General features: G+C 44.6%; 1 protein-coding gene across 30 annotated transcripts in view; it reads left to right on the forward strand.

The window, feature by feature from the left end:
- The window catches only part of LOC1281595 (forkhead box protein O), a 64,929-nt gene extending 54,402 nt beyond the window's left edge, over positions 1-10,527 (forward strand). For all 30 annotated transcript variants that reach the window (XM_061641089.1, XM_061641088.1, XM_061641090.1 and 27 more), the window contains exon 11: positions 8,839-10,527. The gene's annotated coding sequence lies outside the window, so the exon portion shown is untranslated. The remainder of the gene's footprint in view (positions 1-8,838) is intronic.
- Positions 10,528-10,984: the final 457 nt, after the last annotated feature.

The raw sequence follows: 10,984 nt of genomic DNA on the forward strand, positions 1-10,984 counted from the left end.
CCCATGGCAGACGGGACACATACCACACACACATAACAACACCAAACAGATCCAACCCCTCCGCTCTGCTAAACCTTCGTACACAAATTGTGTGCGCCAAACGTGTTTGGTTTGGTTTGGTCCGTCCTTGCCCCGGTGGGGAGGGGGGAGGAAGCCAGCAATAAGTCAACCGTTAAGTGGGTACAATAACGAACTTTACCATTACGCAAAAGTAGTAAACCTCGCATCACCACCACCGGCACCAGCACCACCTTCTAGAAGAGACAGCAGCGCTCATAGGAGAAGAGTTTTCTCTCTTTTTTTTGTGGAGGGCAAAAGCATTTCATCGCAGAGCAATAGAGCAGCAAATGATGGGCGATGACAAGCACTTAGCCGTTCTGGCGGGAGGACAATAACTACTATATGCTTATGGTATGGGGTTTCTGGTGAAAGTGATCATATGAGATGTAAATGATGGCGGTGGTGGTTGTGGTTTATTGGTGATATGTTTTACAAGACACACCGGGCATGGTATTAAAATGGCACCACTTTCTTCGATTTTCGTTGGTGTCTGTGTTCGTTCTGTCAGCACTGGAAGTCGGTTTTGTGTACCGTTTATTATTGCCTTTCGCGCTGCTATTCTATTTGGAATGTGGTTAAATTTATGTTGCAAAAAAAGAAAGAAAAGAAATGACCGTTGCGATATGTTTCATTATATTTAAAAGGTAGTCCTGAAGGTGAATGTTCAACAGGAGGTTGAACACACACTTTCCTGTGGTATCGAGTTTCAAAGTCCAACATCCTAATTCTACCTATTTTGATATCTTTTATCTCGTCCAGCTAATTGTTCCTGAAAAGAGAGCGTTTTTTTCTTAAAAAAAGACACAATTCAAAACACAAATTACATCACCACCGAGCTTCGTTGGCAGTGACGGCATTAGCCGCCGGGGTTTGTCCTACGTTGCCGCTAGGACGACAAGGAGGATTGGCCCCCAATTGGCCCGATTTTCCCTGGAACTTGTGCTGCAAAATGCCCGCTTTTCAAACAGGCACATCAAAACCATCAATTTAGCTGCCAAATTGGACGTTAAATTAATTTCCTCCTTCGTCGCTACAGTGGCAAGTGGTGGCACCCACCACCACCATCTCTCACCTCTCTGTTGTGTAAGTGAAGACGTTTTGGGCTGGCAGGCAATGGGAAATAATGGAATAATTTGATTGACATAACGTGAACAATCATCACCGGATTTGTTTGGGGTGTTGTGCAGCATGGCGGTACGAAGGGAAGCAGCAAACACGGCATCGCACCGTTAGCTTCTTATCAGCAGCTCCTTCCTGTGGAGAGCACTACGGGTGCACGGGAGAGGAAGGTCGTGAGAGTTTTATGAAATTCTTGTGCACACACCACCCAGAATGTGGACGCGCGGCAATTGGTATGCAAAACGTCAAGCTTGCACACAGAGCTAATAAACTCAACCTTCGGGGCACTGTTTCAAGTAGAAGCAACAGTGGAGAAAAAAAAAGGAAAAGAAACCTAAGTAAAAGTGGTCGTTTTCCCAACAACTACGGACAAGGACCGTTTGTCACCGTTCTCCGCGCTCTCCCTGATTTGCCTCTGAACACTTGCAAGTCCACAAGGAAAGCGCGTTGGTGTGCTTCTCTTATCGCGGGACCGGTCCGAAAATAATTAAATCACCGCAAGGACAATCTGTCACCGGTGAGCGGGACAGCATTTATCACATTTATCAAATTAGTCTAAAAACTTAATGCTCTTTCGTTACGGACCTCTCGGTGGAGTGGTGAGCTTTGGAAGGATCCAGGAATTGAAGCATTTTTTAAGCAGTAGATTTACTTGCTTTTTTTCATTTTCTGTGTGATCTCTTGATTGAAGTTGGAAAATTTGCCGCATTTTGCATTGACAGTATGCCAAGGGAATCACAATAGAGTGGGGGGACATACATTGCGGAACCTTCCGAGTTCTTGTGGCGAATAAGGAGGCAGCGAGGCGTCACGATAAAGATGACGACCCCGACGATAACGAAGTCAATAAAAAGTTGCGAAAAGAACTCGCGGCCTGTGGCCATTCTCTCTACCCAAAATGGAAAAAAAAGTTTAAATCACTTTTTATTCAATAAAACGGTGCTGCTGACGTACGCAAACCGTTTGTTGGGCAGCAGGATCGCATCTTGGCATCTGCGATGCCCCCTCCCAATGTCCTAGTAAATCGACGCGCAAAACTGAAGCTCAAACTCCAAGCCCATCTAATGTTATGATTTAGATTTTCCCTCTTTTTTTGTTGGAGGGATGTGGAGGAGTTTTTATTTTCAAATCATATACGCCCCATCGGGTTCGTTGTGGCCCCAAACGATAGAGTTAAAATCGGTGGCGCCTGGGAAGCCTCTACCCTTATGAAGGGGGGAGAGTGCTTTTTTGTGGATTAGAGGCAGACACATTCTTTTCCGCTTCACATATTCAGCTCATAAGCATAATATGGAGTCTTTGAGGGGGTGTGGAGTGTGGGGAATAGGGAGTGAAACTACTACTACTACTGCTGCTGCAAGTTACGGGAGCCACGCGAGCACAGGAAGTAGTAAAGTTTTATTGTGAATCGAAGGAAAGGGTAACAACCCTATCGCGTCGTGACTGGATAGAAGTTTTTGATGGGCTTTTTTTGTTGCGACGCAAGAAAAGGACATTCAATTTTTATTGGAGCAACAGTTTTACGGGATGTTATTGTGTGTGTTGGAGCCTGGATGTAAGGAGAATCTTTTAGTGGATCCTGTTGCTTGAAGAAGAACTGCTATGTCAGTGTTTTATTTGCGTCACAGTTGTCAAGTCGCACGATTTAACTCAAAGACGAAGGCGTTCCCTGCGTGACTCATATGGAATGAGGTCTCTATGAACAGGAATAACTATCCTATTAAACCAGTAAACCAACAAGACATACATGACAAAGCCTATTAGTGACTTAGGCATAAGATCGAGCAAGATTACGTTCTTTGTGACAACAAAGACAGAGCTACTGTCACAAAAGACCTTGGAGTATGGATCGACGAGAAACTCTCGTTCCAAGAACACATTGAAATCACCCTTAATAAGGCCAATAAAATGCTCATTATTCGTATGTCCTCTGAAATTACTGATCCTATGTGTTTAAAGTCCCTGTACTGCTGTTGGGTCCGCCCGATACTTGAGAATGCGTCGGTAATTTATGACTAACACTAACACTGATCGATAGGATCGAATGAATTCAGCGAAAATTCACTCGTGTCGCTATCCTTCCGATGCCGTTTGCTCGGGCTGGAGTCATTGAGAACGCGCAACTATCATATCCAGTCACATATCATTGCCTGCCTGCTTTCCAATGACCTGGATGTTCCCGCCCTTCTATCCTCGATTCCTATCTATGCCCCCTCACGTCGCGTTCGTGACAGACCCCCTCTCCTTATTCCTTCCCGCCAAACTCGTCATGGCCAGAATGACCCAGAATGAATGAGTATTTCTTTACAGTTCTTACGATAATTAACATCAAGAAGTTGCAAAATGCTGATCAAGCCACGTGGAGCGAACCCGTGATACTGTTGTCAACTTGAAGGATTCGATTGCATGTCCGCCGTAGGTTCAATTATAGAATGGACCGTCCCCCTGCATAGAAAGAGCTGACTATCCAGCCTGCGTGGTACTGAATAAGTCTCGAAAGCCACAAAGTCCACTTAGGATCTTCCAAAATTATTGGCATTGCTCTACTAAAAAAAGTTCCCAATATATAATATTTAAGAGCGTGGAATTCAATTTATTTCACACTAAAATGCTCCGAAGAAACTCCGCAGAACTCCGATCGATCAATAACCTTTCAATTACACTTAAATATGGGGGCGGTGAGTCCCCTTTTGTAATTGAAAATGTACAACCGATTGTTTGATTGTTGTTGGCACACTCTCCCTCCCTATAATGGGTACTTCCTTGCCCAATGTGGCGTTCCATAAACGACCAAAAAGCATATTATGGGCACTTTATTGGTGTCCTGGTCTGAGGTCTGGTCGCGCACACACCCATACAATAGGCAGAAGGAAACCAACAAACTGTTCACCATTAACTTGTTGCGTTTTGTGTGCGCGTTTTAGCCTTATCAAAAGAAGTGAAATTTTGGCGTTTTCTTCAGCAAGGGAAACAACCAGTAAAAAAAGCGAATCTAAAAGAAATCATTCCCTGTCCAACACTCCAACACCGACTGCTTCTCTTTGCAAGAAGTAACAAAAATTCAAAATGATTCATTGAATTGGTCGCTCGGTGCTGGTGGCGCCCGTTAGATCCTACCCAATTACCCCAACAACGCAACAACTTGCCGTCGACTGCATCCTTTTACTTTCTCCGCCTTCTCCTCCTCCGGCAGTACATCTCTGTACAAAGCGCTGTACATCGATTCGCTTCCCAGGCTTAAGCTGCTGCTCTTTCGCCTGACGCTCTGTGACCGCTAAATGCGACATGAAAAGCGAAACGATTTCGAGTGATTTTCACATCCTTGTGCCGTTTATTTTTTGTGTTCAATTCCCTACTACCAAACGAAGGATGCGTGGTGTGTGTTGTACCACTCACAGAGGAGCCCGCGCGCGGTGATGGTGAAAGTGTGATGATATAAATTATGCTTTTCAACTTCACTTCACTTCATTTCCTAAGGCAGCGTCGTCCTTTGAGCACTACTGCTGCGTCGAAAGCGTTTTTGGCCGAAGATCCTGGTAGCGTTGTTAGCAGTATAATGGTTCGCTGGTTGGCTGACGGCAAGTGGCTGTGAACACTGGTTAAGTATGTCCGCTTCCGCTATTGCTGTGCCAACTGTGGGAACGAAGGAGCAAGCGCGGCGCACCAATGAATAGTTTCATTGCTGTGGTTTCAGACATTAGGGAGGAAAATCGAACAGTGCGGTTTAGCGAGAATCAGCGTTTGTGGTGTTAAGGAATTAATTTCCCCCTTGAATGATTCAGCTTGAAGTGGAATGCAAAGTGATTCAAAAACATGTCACAAAATGACCTTTTTTTATTTAAATAAACTTAAACACACCACACACCAATGAGGCAACTTTTGTGCCAACCGACCAAGTAATCTACCCTCTGCTCCCATTTTCCGGATGACCTACAGAACCGACTCCGAGTCCGGCTCACCAGAGATAAGCCACTCGATGACGCCACGCCACGAGGACGGACAATGAAATCGATGCTCTCTCGCTTTTGCCGCCCTGCTCAATGGCCAATTTGCCTTTCCTACACTTCTTCCGCCGCCCCGGCAGAGAGGGTTTGGAGGGACGTAAAGTGTCGTCCTCTTTTGTGGTTGTCCTTCACAGAAAACAGGAATGTCTTTACACACTAGCAGTAGCAGCAGTAGCACCACCACAAACCAAAAAGGAAACGTTCATGTCCACGACTCTCCCCCAGTGAAAGCAATCGAATCGACAAACGGTTGACGGTAATTTGCTTCATCGAACACAAACGTACAAGATCATCCTTTGCCACGGGGATGGGTATGTACAGAGAGAGCGGAAAGACACACAGAAATGGGATGAATGGACCGAGACAGACGCAATTGGACATCCCGAGCAGACGGTCGTTCTCTCGGTGCCACGTACTTCAAGTACTTGCCTCCGAATCCTAGCCTCTCGTGAGGGGGGGGCCGGACTGGTGGCAGGGAAGCAGGAGAAGGTACAAGAATCAATTGGATCTAATATAAATGTTTGCAGTTAGCAGGATGCCACCCTCCGACCCCCCCCCCCCCACCCCCCCACTGGTTCATTGCAGTCGAGAGCACAAATCGGGCGGAAATCAGATGCCGCTCAATGTTTCTCTGTCCTTCGGAGGCTGTGTGTGTGTGTGCATGTGCGGACCGGAGCGGTGGAAGGATAAATAATTGTATACGTTTCCTATTGTATCAATTTGGAGCGTTGTTGAAGGCTGCTGGCATCCTTATGCTTTCGTTGGCCATGCCGCCACACTGGGCACACAGAAGGAGGCCCCCGCCGGGAGTCGTCGTTTCACTTTCATCGCCAGTTTTCTTTGCTCTTGCCGCTTATATCCTGCCTGTGTCTGTCCTCGTAGTCGTCGTTAGAGTGTGTGTGACGCATGGAAGCAGCTGTGTCGGACCGTCGGCAATCGAAATGATGGTCATTTGTACATTTGTGCACGGCGAGGAGAAAGTGCTTCTCATCATCCGGGCCGCGCATCATACTTCCGACTTCTGACGCGTGCGATTCCCGATTGCCCCGACACTTTATGGATGGGACCGATTAGCGTAATGAAGAGGCCAGACCGACCCACCTTCCCAGTGTGTGTGAAAGGCTGTTCTTTTCGTGTTTCGCGCTGCCTGCTGGCTTAAGGACACCTATAAAATCAAACGGGGGATTCAGCATTGGCATAATGATGGGATGGTGGTGTCGTCCTTTTTTCCATTCGATCTCTTGTTGTAGCCGTTCATGAATGCCGAGATAATGATGTGTGTGTGAAGGGATGAATCAATGTAGGATTAGTTGAGATGTAGGTAGGAGAGAAGGTGTGGAAGTGATTATTTGAGGGTGACGCCTTTGGGATTTCAACTGCGGGGGCTTCCTTTTGGCTCTTTTGTTGAATACATTTTAATTAATTAAGATATGATTTATTGTGCATTAATGTAATACAATTAATTTCCATCTCTATGATCATTACTGTTGTCTTGATGTGAATTAAATCTAGATAAGTAGATATTATTTAAGAATTATGTTAAAATCATAACTTGATATTGCAAGTGTATCTTCTTGATGATCCAATTCAGTGGTTTTTAAAGCTCGGAATTGAGGAGCAAATAGGAACGTTTTAAGAATTCCGTTTAATCAATGCCACACAAATGAAAATCCCAAAAACCCCATGCTCTCTAATCTTATGAACCGATTTCGAACATCTTTCTTCGTCCTCCCGGCTTTCGTCGTCCTCATCTCCTTTTTCATCTATATTTTATAAAAACCCCTTTTGTGTGTTGTGCGCGGTTGTTGTAAGCAGCGCGGCGGCGCTTCAATGCATAAAAGCAATCGCTTCTCATCTCTCACGCCCCCGTCATCTAGCGAAAAGTCTTATCAAATTAAATCTTCATGAACGAATTGAGCGAAACCCAATAAGGTTGTTCCCCACGCCCGCGCAAACGAGAAAGTTCAAATTTGCGCACAAACGATATTATCACGCTTTCATTAACCGCAAAGAAAAACGTCGTTCTTTTATTCTCTCTCTCTCTCTCTCTCTCTCTCTCTCTCTCTCTCTCTCTCTCTCTCTCTCTCTCTCTCTCTCTCTCTCTCTCTCTCTCTCTCGCTTGTGCATTCAATGACCGTGGGTGTTGCCTTAGCGACGATTTGCGTAAAGCAGGCCAAAAAAAGGGCTTCAAAATCAGCCCCGTGTCATGTCAGAGTGAGCACATCACATCACAGCAGGCTGTGTGTGTGGGTTGGTTAAGAAAAATGAGTAGAAATCGTAGGAGGGAAGGGAAAAACTTGTCCTTATACGTACCGCGCTAAACAGGGAAAAAGTTGTGCGAAAGTGAGAGAAAAAGAAAGCAAATCTCGAGTACACAGGACGAACCGATTTGTGATGTGGTGAAAAGGTGAATGAATATTTAATCATTCCATAATCGAAACTTATTCCTGTCACACCTCGATCAAGCCCGCGCGCGATGGCAATCACGATTGTGGACCAAAAAAAAGAAGCGCAACAAAAGTGTGACAAAACACATCAAATTTCGGGAAGACATTTCGGGAAACTTCTTCCTCCACTAACTGGCTCGGTTGTTCATTACGAGGCCAGAGATTGCCACCATATCTCGGAAGCGCGCTTCGAAACCTTTTCGCCGAAGCATTGTCGTAACTGTCAGATATCAACATCATCCTTAAACGTGACGCTGATGGTGATCGACGGATACACGGAGGGGGAGTGTATTATCCCGTTCGAGATATGGGTGATGAATATTTGACGAAACTTCGTCCATCATCATCATCATCATCATCCTCATCGTCGCCAACATCTTCTGCACCTTCGCGTGCTTGATAGATGTAGTGGATCACTTATCGAGAGCAGTGCTCGCTGGTACGGTGTGTGTGTGTGTGTGGATAAATTGGGCGGAAGCCGCTACCCTATTGAGTCGATTCATTCGTATTGAAATCACTTCTTGCCACGGGGGTTAAGGACACACGGATGTGTCACGTAGTGTCATGTCAAGGGAGCTGCGCTAAAGTGTGAAGAAGGTATAATCTTCACCGTGTCAAACACACCACTTCTGTTCACGTTCAATGAAACGGTAAGCTAAAAGGCTACAGATTGCAATCCACTGCTGCACCAGCAGACGACAGACGACAGTGTGAGTGTGGCACATTGTTGCGCTTCTTGCGCCGTGTCAAGTGTCGGGGCGAAGGGATTAGTCATCCGCTTAGTCGTCGATGTCGTCCTCCGTCCACCGGCACACCGGCAGCTTAGTGATTGAAATTCCTATAAAGAGCTCGGCGTGCGGTACAAGCTGCAGCAGCAGTACCGGAGGAGATAGTCTCAATCGATGGTCTCAAACACAAGTGGATGCTGCACAAATGGAGCCTGCATGAGAGCAAATGGAGGATCGTTTTACAATACGAACTTGAGATTTTTGAATTATGGTACTGATGGTGGGGGCATTTTTGAGTACATTTTGAAGAACGTGGAACGTTTGAACATGGAAAGAGTTTGTTGTGAAGCAGAATTTTATTATAAATGTTATTCTATTTCCATTAATCATTAATTCAAATTTTTAACCGTTATGATCTATTTTTTTCCTCTCCAAAATGATCTAATTTTCGTTTCCACTTTCTTCTCTCTCTTCTTTTAGAATGCAACCCCTTGAAAGAGAAGCCCAGCTTGCCGATTGGGGGAGGAGAAAATAAAAACAAAACACCGACGACCGAAACGACTCACGTGGGGAAGCGCTGAACAACACCATCGCACTGGTGATCGTACGTGATCGTACCGGAAACGGGGAGAACGAATGGAGGAAAAAGGCTCTGCAAAATGAGAAATTAAACAGACAAGCCAAGCTTTTTGTTTTTAATGTACATATAGTGTATGCGAGAGCGTAAGTGTGTGTGAGAGAGAGAGAGCGAGAGAATGAATGGAGTCTCTTGTGTGAATGACAGCGAAGGCTAGTAAACAAGATATAGTGACAGGTAGAGTTGATTAGTAGTAGGAGCGATAGTAGGCGCGATAGTACGAGCGATAGTAGTAGAGTAGCGTTAGTTGCAATAGTTTTTACCTTAGTACCTACACGCAGCTATCCTTATGTCGAGCTCTAAGCTGTGTAGCGTAAGGAGCAGCTTAGTACATTGTTTTAAGATGCGCAACAACAACAAAAGTCACACGCACACACATAGTAAGCGAGAGAAGGAGTTGTTTTTTTTGTTTCGTTCGTTCTTTAACTATAGTAGGGGCTAAGATTTACGGATTTATTTGTGTTTTTTCCCTCTCTCTCCCTACTCCTGGTAGTGACATCTCATCAAAGCATTGTTAAATTGTTTGTTGAATTTTTATTTGATTTTTTGTACGAAACGAATTGTTTAACCGTTTAATAACTAACAACATTGCAAAGGTGTGCAACAATAAACTCGCTGCACCGGGAAAAGGGTGACAAACACTGGTTTAGTTAAGTCAGCCTTTCCCCATTCCCTTAAGCCGCCCCTCCCCACTCATAATACTTCCGCGCTGTGTGAAAACTCAACTGAAAGTTGTTTATTGGTCTTCCTTTTACGACCGTTTTTTGTTATGACTAAACACTAAAAACCTGATCTTATCTTGTTATAATAGTACTGTTTAATTATTTTTTTTCGTGCGTTTCGTTTATTATTATTTTTTTTTGGGGCGGGGATAATAGAATCGTTCTTTTGAAGGCGACCGCCCGATAGTGTACAGAATAAGCTTTTGCGAAGTATGAAACCCATAAACATACGTATATAATAATCAAATGTAGCTTATCGAGTTAGCAATTAGGAGAAGAAACTGTACATACGTGACGACAATATAGGTTGTTAAGCTAAGCTATATATATATAATCCGGTTGCTCTGGTTTTGGTACAACGATCTGTTTCGCCGACAAGCCCTTCCCAGCAAGCCGCCCGCCCCCGTATTGGTCGTTTTTCAAGCGATGGCTGCACAAGCTTCTTCTCGCTACTTAACACGCTACTACCACAAACGCTTGGTTGTTTGGTGAGATATCATTTTTGTGGCAAGCGACCGTGTTGGTTGTTTGTCTCTCATTTGATAACTTAAAAAAAGACACCAAATCAGCATAGAAATTTCCATTGCAAAGGAAAACTTCTCCATTTTCATCTCGATCACTAAACGAGTGCAGCCGTAGCCCCAGTTGAAAGCTGACGATACGATGGCGAGCGGGTCGTGTGTATGTGTGTGAGCGTGCAGCGAGTGCAGCGAGAATCATAGCTAAAACGGTACACATTAATCGGTGTAGAACTTCTAATTCAATAAATTGCCAGTTCCATTAGGGAAAACAAAACAGAAAACAACAAAATCTTCTATTTGTACTCGACGGTAGGGGTGTGTGTGCGCACGTCGCACGAGAAAGAAAGCTATTGCACCACACACAAACAAACAAACAGCTGTATGTATATTGTCGACTTAGTACGATCCTTGCTAGCTGTTAAAACAGAAACATCCCCCAAGAGTTCATCCCCTTTACACACACACGCACACACTCATTATCGTGTAGGTTTGTGTACAGGACCATGGTGTTGTTGCGTTTGTCATTTTCTTTCTCGCTAGTTGATTCACGCGCATTGCTACTCTACAAAAAGGTGTTAAGAGCGACGACAAAAAGATCGTAATGTACGATTGCACAGATTAGCTGTAGTAGTTTCCGATAGGGCAAAATATGGTGCACATAGCTGCAAAAAAAAAACTAGACATTACACATACACAGATACATATAAATGGCTGTTTTGCTAGATGAAGGTAGTGTTGTATACCGG

This window comes from Anopheles gambiae, chromosome 2, assembly GCF_943734735.2.
Source record: "Anopheles gambiae chromosome 2, idAnoGambNW_F1_1, whole genome shotgun sequence".
NCBI classification, from domain to species: Eukaryota; Metazoa; Arthropoda; class Insecta; order Diptera; family Culicidae; genus Anopheles; species Anopheles gambiae.